We start from the raw sequence: 11555 nt of genomic DNA, 5'->3' as shown, positions 1-11555 counted from the left end.
ACAGCAGGGAGGACTTTCCACAGGGGTGCTGTGCTGCTTGGTGTCCATATGGCTCAGTGATATTTTGCTCGATTTTTTTTCATGGTTGGAGAGATCAGAGTTTTCCTTGAAGAGCTGGCAGGCAGAGCAGACAAAATTCCCAAGGTATTTTCCTGTTCCAGCAGCAAACTGCAAGGAGGAGAGTCCCTGCTGGGCTCTCATGGATGAGAGCGCTCTGGAGCAGCAGTGGCATGCTAGGACACAGAATTGTGCAGGAGCTGAGGACAATTCCTCACAGGAGTGCTGGCTGACACTCACCTTCCCTCCTGCTCAAGAGGGGGAGTGACACAGGGGGAACAGGCACTGCCACCCAATGCCAGGTCATTGGGTGACCATGTCCATCCCTCTGCCTTGGCATCTTCTCCAGATAGCACTTCCAAAAGCACCCAAACCTCCTGAACCTGGGAGAAGCCAGAAAAGTCAGTGGGGTCTGGCAAACTTTAGGAAAAGATATAAAGGTAAATATTGCCACCTCAGTAATGATAGCTTCACACTACTGCAATTATTCTTCTACCAATATCTTGATGTTTTCCCTTACAGTCATTACAAATTACTTATTCCTGTCCCCAGACACCAACCAGAGTCACCCTTGGTAAAATTCTGACCACAGGCAGGTGTAATAAAGGAACATGACAAACTGCCAAGAACTGTGAGCAAGAAACAAAATGTTCTTTGTGAAATAGCACCTGCCAGGGGTGACTCTTTTGACTTTGTTTTTTGTAGACAACAGCTTTCAAATTGCCCAGGTATTCCATTTGGCCTCTCAGAGCAGAACACATAGGCAAAATGGCCCTCGTGCCCTTGGACACAGGACGTCCCTGCTCTGGGCATTGCTAGACGTGGGGAACACAAGGGAGGTCCATCATCATTTGTCCCACCCTCTCACAAACTGGAAATGAATCCATGTGTGTGCAACTCCTAGCAAACACCTCTGCATATTTCCCTCCTGCCCCATATATATTGCAGTTTTGACTAAACTGTGTGTTTATTTCAACAAGATCATTGTGTGGACACACAAAGAAAAGGTGGCAGTAGGCTGAAAACATCAGACTGTGCAGCTTGGCTTACCCTGGGCACAAGGATCATCCCTGAACTGAGGAGGGAATGCTCTCCTGGTCCTTTTGCTGTTTTACACAAAGCTGCCACTTCCTGCAGCCCCAGGTGTGTCATGTGCACAAAGGAAAAATAGGAAGATGCTGTTGCTGACTAACTGGCAAACCACTGAGGCAAATTCCCTGGAAAAGTGAAGAATTCTAAAGGGCAGTGCAAAATAATGGATTGCTCCAACAAAGGTGGTTTGACAGCAGCTGCACAATTTGAATTCAATGAGAGAAAAAACACAGCAGGGCCTAAACAAGAGTGTTGACCATGAAGTAGACTTTCCTGGAACTGAAGTGAAAAGGCTAATTCATCAAGCTGTAATGAGAACCTCATTGTCATTCATCTCTTATGTGAACATTTGCAGGCAAGAGCCTGGATGTCAGGGAAAAGCCCTGTAATTAATTTATCTCTTCTGTGTAAAAGGTAACGGATCTGAACAATAGGTTCTGTCCCAGCACAGCTGCCTCAAATAAAAATCAAAGTGATTGTTTAGGTATTATTTCTACTTCCATCAAAGGAAAACTAAATCGCTGCAGAAAAACTGGAACCGTGAAAAATGCATTGTTTGACAGAAAAGGCACAGAAGACCACTTCCAAAAATCATGTTGGCAAGAACAACCCAAACCCTCAGCAGGGAGGGCTGAAAAAAAGTATTATTTGTTTGCAAAGGGAGAATTTTATACCAATCTGAAGATACTGAATTAGGATTAAGGACAAATAACAGAGGCAACAATCAAAGTTATTTCCCATGGATAATTTGCCCTCAATGTTCAGAAGACTATGTCATAGCTCCCTACAATTAAAAATCCCTGGCTTACTCTTGTTGTGCTTGCTTTAATTAAAACCCTTTATTTTTTGGAGCAGGAGCACCAGTAGACTCACAAGAGTGACAAAGGCTGGCCTGAACTTCCTTTTGTGCCAACAGGTGCCAGAGAGAGTTGTTACAACTACTGGCCCAGAAATGGACTTGCACAGGTTGGGGCCCAGCTCAGTGTGTGTTTGGTGCTGAGCACGGGCTGACAGCCCTGCTGCCAGGGCTGCTGCTTCCATCCAGCTGCTCCAGGGAGTGAGTGGAAAGGCAAGGGAGGGCGACAGCTGGGGCTGCATAAATTATCAGCAACAGCGGATCATGTATCGACATGTAAAAAGAAGGAAGAGCAGCCTGGGTCGCTGTTTGCAGCCAATGTGTTAGGTGAGCTAATTAAAAAGAAAAGAAGGAAGTTACAGTCAGTGGAAAGTGAGGTAGCTGATGTTTGAGAAAGGAAAAAACCATCCTGCTGCCCATGCCAGACCTGCCAGGTGTCCCTCCATGGCCAGGTGTGCTCAGTGCAGGGACCATGCAGGGCCAACAGGCAGAAGTGTTTTTTAGGAGGATAAAAAGCAAAGGAAGAGCAAAGCAAAGGAGAGAGAAAAGGCAAAGAAACACTCCTGAGCCTTGATACACAAAAACAACAGCAATTTGGGTCTGTTCCTAGAATTGAGATCCTATTTTTCTTTAACTTTATACATCACCATGAAACTCTAGAGATTAAAACAATCGGTTTGCTTGCCAATACTCTGGTGAATCCACAAAAATGTAGGTTTCCAGGGTTTGTTAAATTATTTTTTTTTTGTTGCTGGTGTGGTTGGAATTCAGCCTTTAAGGATGTTCTTGCCAGCTGGGATATCCCAGAGGACATGTTTCTTCCTCTGTTTTGCTGGCAACTATGAGGAAAAAAGCGTAATGAATGACCTCTTTTCTCTTTTTCTTCTGCACCAGCTGGCTCTGATACCCTTTCCCAACCTGCACTTGCATCTTCTACCAAACAGAATCTCATTTCCCAGAGACTTCTTCAGGCTCCTCAAGATAATGAAAAAAAACAGTATAATGGAAATATTTGGCATGGCCTTTCCTCTTTTAAACCAACTTTCTTTTTTATTTAAAAAGCTATAGGAATAAGTAATTTCACTCTATTCTGTTAATCCCAGCTCCCTGCACATCAAGACACATCCTAAACTGGCCATACTGAAAGCCATTAGATAACCTTCAGAGGGCAGAAACAGAGCTCTCTGCAGTTGCTCTACTAAATAGTTTGCCAGAAGGAAAACACTTAATGGGCTTTCAAAAGTGTGCAGGAAGAAAAAAGCAAGAGAATAAGTTTTTTTCCTGTACCTATTTCCTCTTGATTCTTTATTTCCACAGAAAGTGAGCAGAGTGGATGTGCCTGGGGAGCAGGGCCAGCTCAGAGCCTGCAGTGCTGGGGCTGAGCTGCAGCCTGGACTCCAGACAGGATGGGAACATCCCAAAAAGGCAGCTCTCTGTCTCCAGCCCAGCCCAGAGGGTGGCTCTGCAAAATCTGGTACTTAACAAATATTTTCCCCCCTTTCATATTTTCTTTTTCACATTAAGTTTTCTCCAGTTCCAGTTGTTCTGGTCTGAGTCCAGTTTGCTCCATGGGCATGACAGGTTGCTTAGCAGCCGACTTTAAAGTTCGATTATTGTATTAATATTGATGCTATCATCGCATGAATCATGACTCCTGTGGGAGGAATAATTTAAGTTTCTTTAAAATATTGATTTTGGAGAGATACCAAAGTGGAGGCACATAGGACTGAATCCTGCTGGCACAGCAGCTCGGAGATGAGCATCACCAACTCTGCTGGGTGGGATGGAGACTGGGAAAAGCAGATGGAAATTCTGGGATAGTTTGGATTTTAAGGGATCTGCCCTCCACTGGAGGCACAAACTCAGGACAACATAAAAATGTTTCTGCATTTGAAGGAGCTGATATTCTCATGTGTATGGGAATTCTTGGATCCAGGGAGATTTCCAAAGCCATAAATGTGAGGGCTAGAAATCGTATCTGGATTCACTAGAATATGATCAGAAGTCAAAAAAAGTCATGAATACAGAGTTCTGTCAAGAATGTCTGTATTATCTCAATATTTTCCACATAAAATACAAAAAAATGGGTTATATAAATAACATTCTGTTAAAATGTCTTTAATAGCTGTATTTTGACACATCTTTAAGACCATAAACTTCACTCTTTTTAATGTTTTTGGTTAGACTTGTAATGAGAAAAGACAATTCTGAAGCCCTGACATTAATAAGTCTATTGTAAAAAGGTCACCTTTGCCTAAGAATATTTTATTATCAGTGGAGCAGAATAGCTGTGAATGTGTAATGAATTTTATCTGATGATTGCCTTGTATTCTTTCTAAGGAAAGATGGCTTCAGATGTTGATAATTTACATATAAGCGTTGAAGTGTTTGGCAGCAGAAAAACAAACTGGTTCAGAGAAATTAATTATAAAGCAGCCATAGAAGAGACATGAAAATTAACTTCTGATTTTTGTGTGTTTCTAAGAGGTTTTAAAAATCACTACAGGGCTGCCTGTCCCTGGGACACCACTGCACAGGGTAAGGCAAACACACACAGTGGAGACTCACTTTGAGTATAAATCACTGGAAAGGATATTTCTCATTTTCATTTGGTTTTTCCACTTCGGTGTAGAACCTCCACCACTTGCATTTAGCAGAACATAATGGATTGGGAGGTACACAGAGAGGAGATGCAGATATAGGTAGAATAGGTATAGTATAGATAGAGGTATAGATTAGTATAGTATAGATAGATAGATAGATAGATAGATAGATAGATAGATAGATAGATAGATAGATAGATAGATAGATAGATAGAGGTATAGATAGATAGATAGATAGATAGATAGATAGATAGATAGATAGATAGATAGATAGATAGATAGATAGATAGATAGATAGATAGATAGATAGATAGAGCCAGATAGGAGTGTTAGTGGCAACAGGAGCTCAGATTAGCAACTAAGATTAACAGCCACATGCGAAACCAGAGCTGTGTGAAGGTCCCTGTCCCCAGGAGCTACCGACAGGAGAGACAAAGGGGAATCATGCAGTCAGGATCAAACTGAACACGTGGGGCCAGTGAACTCACAGACTCCCTGCAGGAGCTGCCAGCCTGGCAAGGGTTTGCTGTGGGGTACAGAACCTGTTCTGCAGCCACTGACATAACTCTCCAGCTCAAAAATGTCCCTCCTGCCTGCCATGACCATAAGCACCCCTCAGACTCTGTTCTCATGTCAGATTAGGTTTCCCCAGGAGAACTGGGTGTTCATAAATAGCTGTGCAGAGCTTGTTTGTTATTTTGAGTCGTTACATTTCACTTAATTACTCCCAATCCACCACCCATGAAGGCTTTTCAACAAAAGCTGCCTCTGTTAAGACAGCATTTTCATATACTAATGATCTTATCTCAGGAATGTTTTTCAAAAAGCATTTAAACATCATGCTCCATTTGCCAGGGGACACAGTGAAAAGTAAGGATATTTTTATAATTGTAATTTCAAGAAAAAAGTATTTTCTAAAAGTGCTATCTGGGACAAAGGCTTTGTCTTACGTGAAGTCCAATTATCTGGGGATCATATAACTGCAAAACTTCATCAGTACGAGAACACTGTGCCAACTCATCAGAATTTCAGAGGAAATACGATGGATATTCACAGAGGATGGTTTTTTGCTGCTGACTCCTGGAACCCATTTCAAGGTTGTGCAGGGGAGCAGCATGCTCACAACAGCACCGAATTCATTTCATGTGCCAGAGCATCAGAGAACAAAGAGGAACAGTTCTGAGGGATACGTAACAGACTGGGAAAAGAGATGGAGAAGAACCAGAGGAGCAGGACAGGCAGCAATTGAGATTTGTCAAGAACCCTTTTGTCAAGAAGCTGGAGAGACCTGAATTGCAAATGACACTTAGCCAAACAGGAGAAAAGAGGACAAAAGCAATCCAGAATGCAGTGAAAGCATGAGGATGTGCAACTGCAGCTCTCCAGGAATCAGATGAGCTGAAGCTGGATTCCAGAGGTGCTTCTAAGCATGTCCTGTGCCATTTGCTCCAATTACAGGGCTGCTGTCCAGCCTGCCCTCCTTATATGAAACAGGAGGAGCCCAAATCTCTCTGTATCAGGAAATGGGTATTTAACCTAATTTTTTCAAAACCTAATTGCATCCTTATTCTTCCTAATACTGAGCTAATAAATGAGGCATTCCAGATTCTACCCTGGCGTTTCAGCACACCATAAAAAAACACACAAGACATTAAGCAACCATTAGCTGTGTTGAGCATTCTCAGCCAGTGGAGCTCCAACAGAAGAAATCCAGCTCCAGTGATGGCAGCCCCAGAGCAGAGCCCACCATGAGGGAAGCCATGGGCACCGTGAGCTCGTGTAGGACTATGCTCGTGTCTCCATTAAAGCATGCACACTGACAGATTAAAATATTCACAGCTGCCACAAAGCTTGCTTCATTTTTCATCCTGTCATGAATGAAACGCCTTTTTAATGTCCTTTACATCAAAGAAATAATTTCTTTATCTGGTATCATCCAACCTGTTTTCCATTTCCAATCTCCATTCCCTTAGAAAGCTGAACACTAATTGGTATTCAGTAAATGAATTGTCATTACTTTTATTAATTATATCACATTGTCCCAGGATAAGGGAGTTAATGTTCTCAATACCAAACAATGATGCTGCTCCTGTCAGGAGAGAGGGGTGAGAGATAAAAATTCCAGAAGTAATACTCCACCAGTGAAAGGCGACTTCTGTCAGCTCTTCTGAGCCCCAAGCCCGGCTTGGAGCTCTGGATAGAAAAACAGCCTCCTTCCCTGGGAGCAGCCAGCTCCCCAGGCTCCCCCTGTCTGAGCCCTCCTGCTGGGTGGGCACACACGCTTTTCACTTTTCACACTTTTCACTGCTCCCCAGCACATGCAGGACTGCAACCCAGGATTCAACACTGAGGTTTAAAAATCCACTGGTGGAGTTCACAAAGCTCAAGTTAATCTGTAAGTTGGTGTCTGATTCAGAGAAACAAGAAGAAGCTGCTCCAGCTCCTACACAGACAGAATTTATTCCACCCCATCTCAGAAGAGATGTAGTGTTCCTTTTGTCTTGTTTTTAATTTTTATAAAAGACTTGAAAAAGAATATATCTGCACAGCCTAATTCCCAATTGACATTTTAGTTTTGAGTCCAGAGATGAACAGGATGCAGTGGTGTGAATTGTTACAATAACATTAAAAATGCAGCAGAACTCATTATCCTAAATTTAATCTCTCCCTCTGAAATTCTGTCAGACTCATTATGTTGGTTCCCTTTTTGACAGGGTTTGAGCACCTCCAGGGAGCAGCTGTACAATACCAATAATAATGATTAAATTGCTGTCTAAAGCTTCACTGGACATCAAAAATAAGTAGATTAAATTCACACTTACAGACACTTTTTAAAGAAAATTATCAGTGTACCAAAATGGTGGAGCTTATGATAAGCCCTTATGGAGTAACTACATCAGCTCACAGAGCAAATGTCCTATAAACCTCACGGACACAGGACTCCAAAGGGAGCAGGTCACAGCCCTGAGGGAGGCTGTGTTTTCAGGGAAGCAGAAAGTGACACTTCATCCAGACATATCACAAACTCCAGCTTTGGAAATGTGTTGCTTCCTGCCATTGCAGGGCTCCTGCCCTGTGCTCTGCTCACTGTCCCCCATGGCCATCCAGCCCCAAATCCTGTTCTGCAGCAGTAATGCAGGTGCATGCTTACCTTTTGGAGGGGAGAGTTTTAAATACAGCTATATAAAGATGAATATCATCAACCAGATTTGTAATTAATTCCAGCAACTAATTACCTGTAGGAGTAAAGTCACTGGAGCTTCACCAGTATATGAGACCAACGGATGGGTGTCCATTTACTTTCTAAATAATGCAGATTGTGCCAGGGTTTATTAGGTAGTGTATTCACTAATGTAGAGACTCTGTCCATCAGAGCTGCAAAGAACCAGAACGGCTTTTTAGCTGAAATTCCACATCAGCTCTCAGGAGTTCCGTGGGACACAAACAATATATAAACTTTGTGCTAGTTTCTCCTTAAATTATGAATATCCTCACTGAGAGCAATAAAACTGACCTTCAGCTGCCCTGATAAGTCATGGTTAAAGGAGTGGAGATCCTGAGCTGCGCCAGGTCTGTGTGCTCGGTCCTTTGAAAGGTGCTGGCCATGTCCCAGCATGCATCCCTAAATAAACCAAAACTGAACTGAAAAGTCACTTTGAATTATTATTAACAAGCACTGCACTATTTTAATTGGCCCCCTGGTGAATACTGGCCGAAGCATGGGGACAATAAATTGCCTTACTGTGGGAAATTTTTGTTTTGAATCCAACAGTAAAAAAAGTCCCCCAAACTCAGAAAAAACACTGAGAGAGATGAGAGCATGGAGAGAGATGAGAGATGAGGTCTGGTAAGAGCTCTTTGTTCAGCCAACTCTGGAGCTATCACAGTGATGGACAGGCAAACTCCAGTGGCCCCAGCATTGAACCAGCAGTGGTGGTTGAGAGTAGCAACTCAAGACTAAAACAGCCCAGTTTTTGTGTATCAGGAATGCTTGGAAACTATATTACTTAGCCTTCTACAATGGCTGGTTTTTTTCTGGAGGATGAGGAAAAGCATCTTGTAGAGCCCCACTGATGTGTTGCACCTCATGCTGGACCTGGGTTTTCCAGCATCACTCAGAAGTCAAAACAGGACCAAAAAAAAAAAAAAGAGCTAAGTCCTCCTACAGAAAGCAAGAACTGAGCCAAATCAGCCTCCAAGTAAGCTCCACCAGGCCTGCTGCCACCCTCCATTCATCAGGAACAATGAGTGCAGGCATTGAAATTCCACACTGATTTGATAAACAGCGTGCTGCTTTTTTAGTATGTCACATTTAGGCAAGAGAACAGATTCTGGCTGTAAAAAAAGTACCCTTGGAACCTGCTTTTATAGTTCTTACTTGAAATATTTCTCAACAGTCCTCTCACCACATGCATTTAAACAACTGCAGCCTCAGGGGTGTAATAACCAATAGCAAATCCACTGACTTTTCCAGAGCAGAAATGCAAGTCCTGCATGCAGGTCACAATTTAATGAGTTCACAGACAACAAACCAGAGGGGAATCAATGCTAATTACAACTGGGAATCCCAGTGTCTCCATTGCATCTGTAGTGTCACTCACCTGCAACCACCAACTGCTCACATATTGATTTTAAGGTTAGCATCAGGCAAACACCTTGATGTGAAGCTGTCCCTCTGCCCTCAAATTTGCACTGACAGGGATCAAACAGCCAGTAATTGGTAGGGGGGGAAACATCCCATACTCCCCAGGCACAACTGGAACAAAGGAAATCCCAGATTCATTAATATTTAGCAAGTTTCCACACTTCTATGCAGGACAGATGTATTTTGGTTTTAAAAGAATGTCAAAACCATTCACTGCAGTTCCCTTGTGAGATTAGAGTGGCCCCTTTTCTGGGAGCAGTTGGTTTTGTGGCTTCATCCTGCATCTTTCTGTGGATTGGTTTGGGGCTGGAACTTTTAACTGGAGGAAAATGGCCTCCATACAGACATTTTTATTTTCAATTTTCATTTCAATTGCATTTATATTTGGGCTTTGAGGTTGTTTACAGCTAAACATATCTGCCAGGAGTTCAAGTATTTCCTAGTCATCGCTCACATTAGTTCTTTGAAAGGATTGTCAAGACAAAAGGAATCACACACAACCAAAAGTCTCACCTGAGGAGGAGGTGTGAGCAGCAGGTTAGGCCAGAGGACAAGCCTTGCTGGCATCCTGAGCAGCCTGGCTCCTGGGGGGTGGCACAAAGCACTGCCCTGGGCTGCAGCCAGAGACAGAGCTGGGCACACGTGAGCTTGGTGTGCCCAGCTGGCCACCCCCTCACTGGGACAGAGCAGTCACAGCCACCTCCCTGTGGCTTTACCCATCCCTTGGGAACACAGGGCTGGAGTGGCCAGGAGAACTGTGCAAGGGGCAGAGGGGTACATAAAAGGCTCTATTGGTGAATTTAATGCCTGGTGATAAAACACTTTATCCATTCCCAAGGATGGTGCTTAAACAGATGCTGTTAGTGGTTGTATTTCAAAAGTCAATGGGGCTAAATAAATCTAAAATTTACTCCTACTAAAAGTGTTATGAGGCCAAGGTCTTTTTATTCTTTAGGTGTTCAATTAGGCAAAAATCTAGAGATCTGTTGGAGAATTTAAGACTGCTATGTACAGGAAAGCTTTTTAGTTAAGCTTTCATCTCTTCATGTCAAGAACTAAATTGAAGATTTTTAAATAATTTACATCCCAGAAGTAGTGTTAAAAAAATGTCCCAAATGGAGCTAAAAGCATCGTAAATATAATTTCCTGTCAGATTATATGAAAAGCCCCGATAAATGAACAGCTCTTAAAAGGACACTAGCAGTGGACTTGGAAGGTCTGACTCCAGCATTCTGAAAATGCCAGCTCTGAGCAGCTGCCATTTGACTTCAGCTCTGCGTGCCCTGAGCAGGCCATGAGATACAGAAGTATGAGTGTGCACATTTTCCTTTCTCTGATTTATTACATCAATACTTATGTTTTGAAGAGCCTTATCCAGCTAAGAAAAAAAGAGAAGCTAGTCATCAACCCAGAACTTGGAGAAAGGGAGAGAGACATGACTGTTCATCTGCTCAATAAGGATCCTTTTGAACGCCTCACCAGCTGCCAACAAACGCAAATGTCTTTTATTTTCCTTTCAGTGAGTGCACGTGGGAGGGGAGGAGAGAGAGGAGGGAGTCTGTGTTAGCTCTGCTGTTACACTGCTGAATTAAGACAGCCACCTACCCATCATCTACTTCCAAATCCCTCTTGATTTTCAGACACATCTGACATTTCACAGCCTTCTGTTGCCCATCCTGTTTAAATATTAATGCATCCAAAGGTTTGGATGACTGCAGCCATCCAGAACAGAGAATCAGAAATTAAAAGCAAACAAGCAGAACAAAGCCCGGTAACGAGTGCGTGGTTCTGAACTTGCTGGGAAGGCTGAGATGAGCATACAGTCAGCTTGAGCTGTGAGTCATCCTTTCTTGTTATTAATGCAGTATTTATCAGCACTCACTCCTTTCCTCATGATTTCTGCCAGCTCTGTTTTCACACCACGTTCATCATCACAGCTTTCCTGTTTTTCTGCCCAGCAGGCCCAGCTTGCGTTCTCAGGCTCTGTCCGTGTCCCGTACTCCCATTGTGTCAGCAGCCTCTTTATCCGGGTGTTTTACTTCTTTTGCAATTGTTTGTGTGTCTATGTGATGGGGCAGCAGTGGTGAAATAAAAAGTGACAGCCTACACTGAGTGTTGTTATGACGCCAACATTTCCATTCTCAAGCAGATGGAGCCAGCGCGGATCGAGCGCAGCTCTTCAGACACACTAAATGGCTTCAGCACAATGGCTCACCTGACCTCTGAGCCCAAGATGTGGCACTGACCTTCAGAGCACAAGGGATGATCTCACTTGTCCTACTACTGGCCACAGGCCATTGGT

This window comes from Serinus canaria, chromosome 19 (genome assembly GCF_022539315.1).
Source record: "Serinus canaria isolate serCan28SL12 chromosome 19, serCan2020, whole genome shotgun sequence".
Taxonomy (NCBI): domain Eukaryota; kingdom Metazoa; phylum Chordata; class Aves; order Passeriformes; family Fringillidae; genus Serinus; species Serinus canaria.
The sequence above is the reverse complement of the archived record's forward strand: the minus strand, read 5'-3'. Positions refer to the sequence as shown.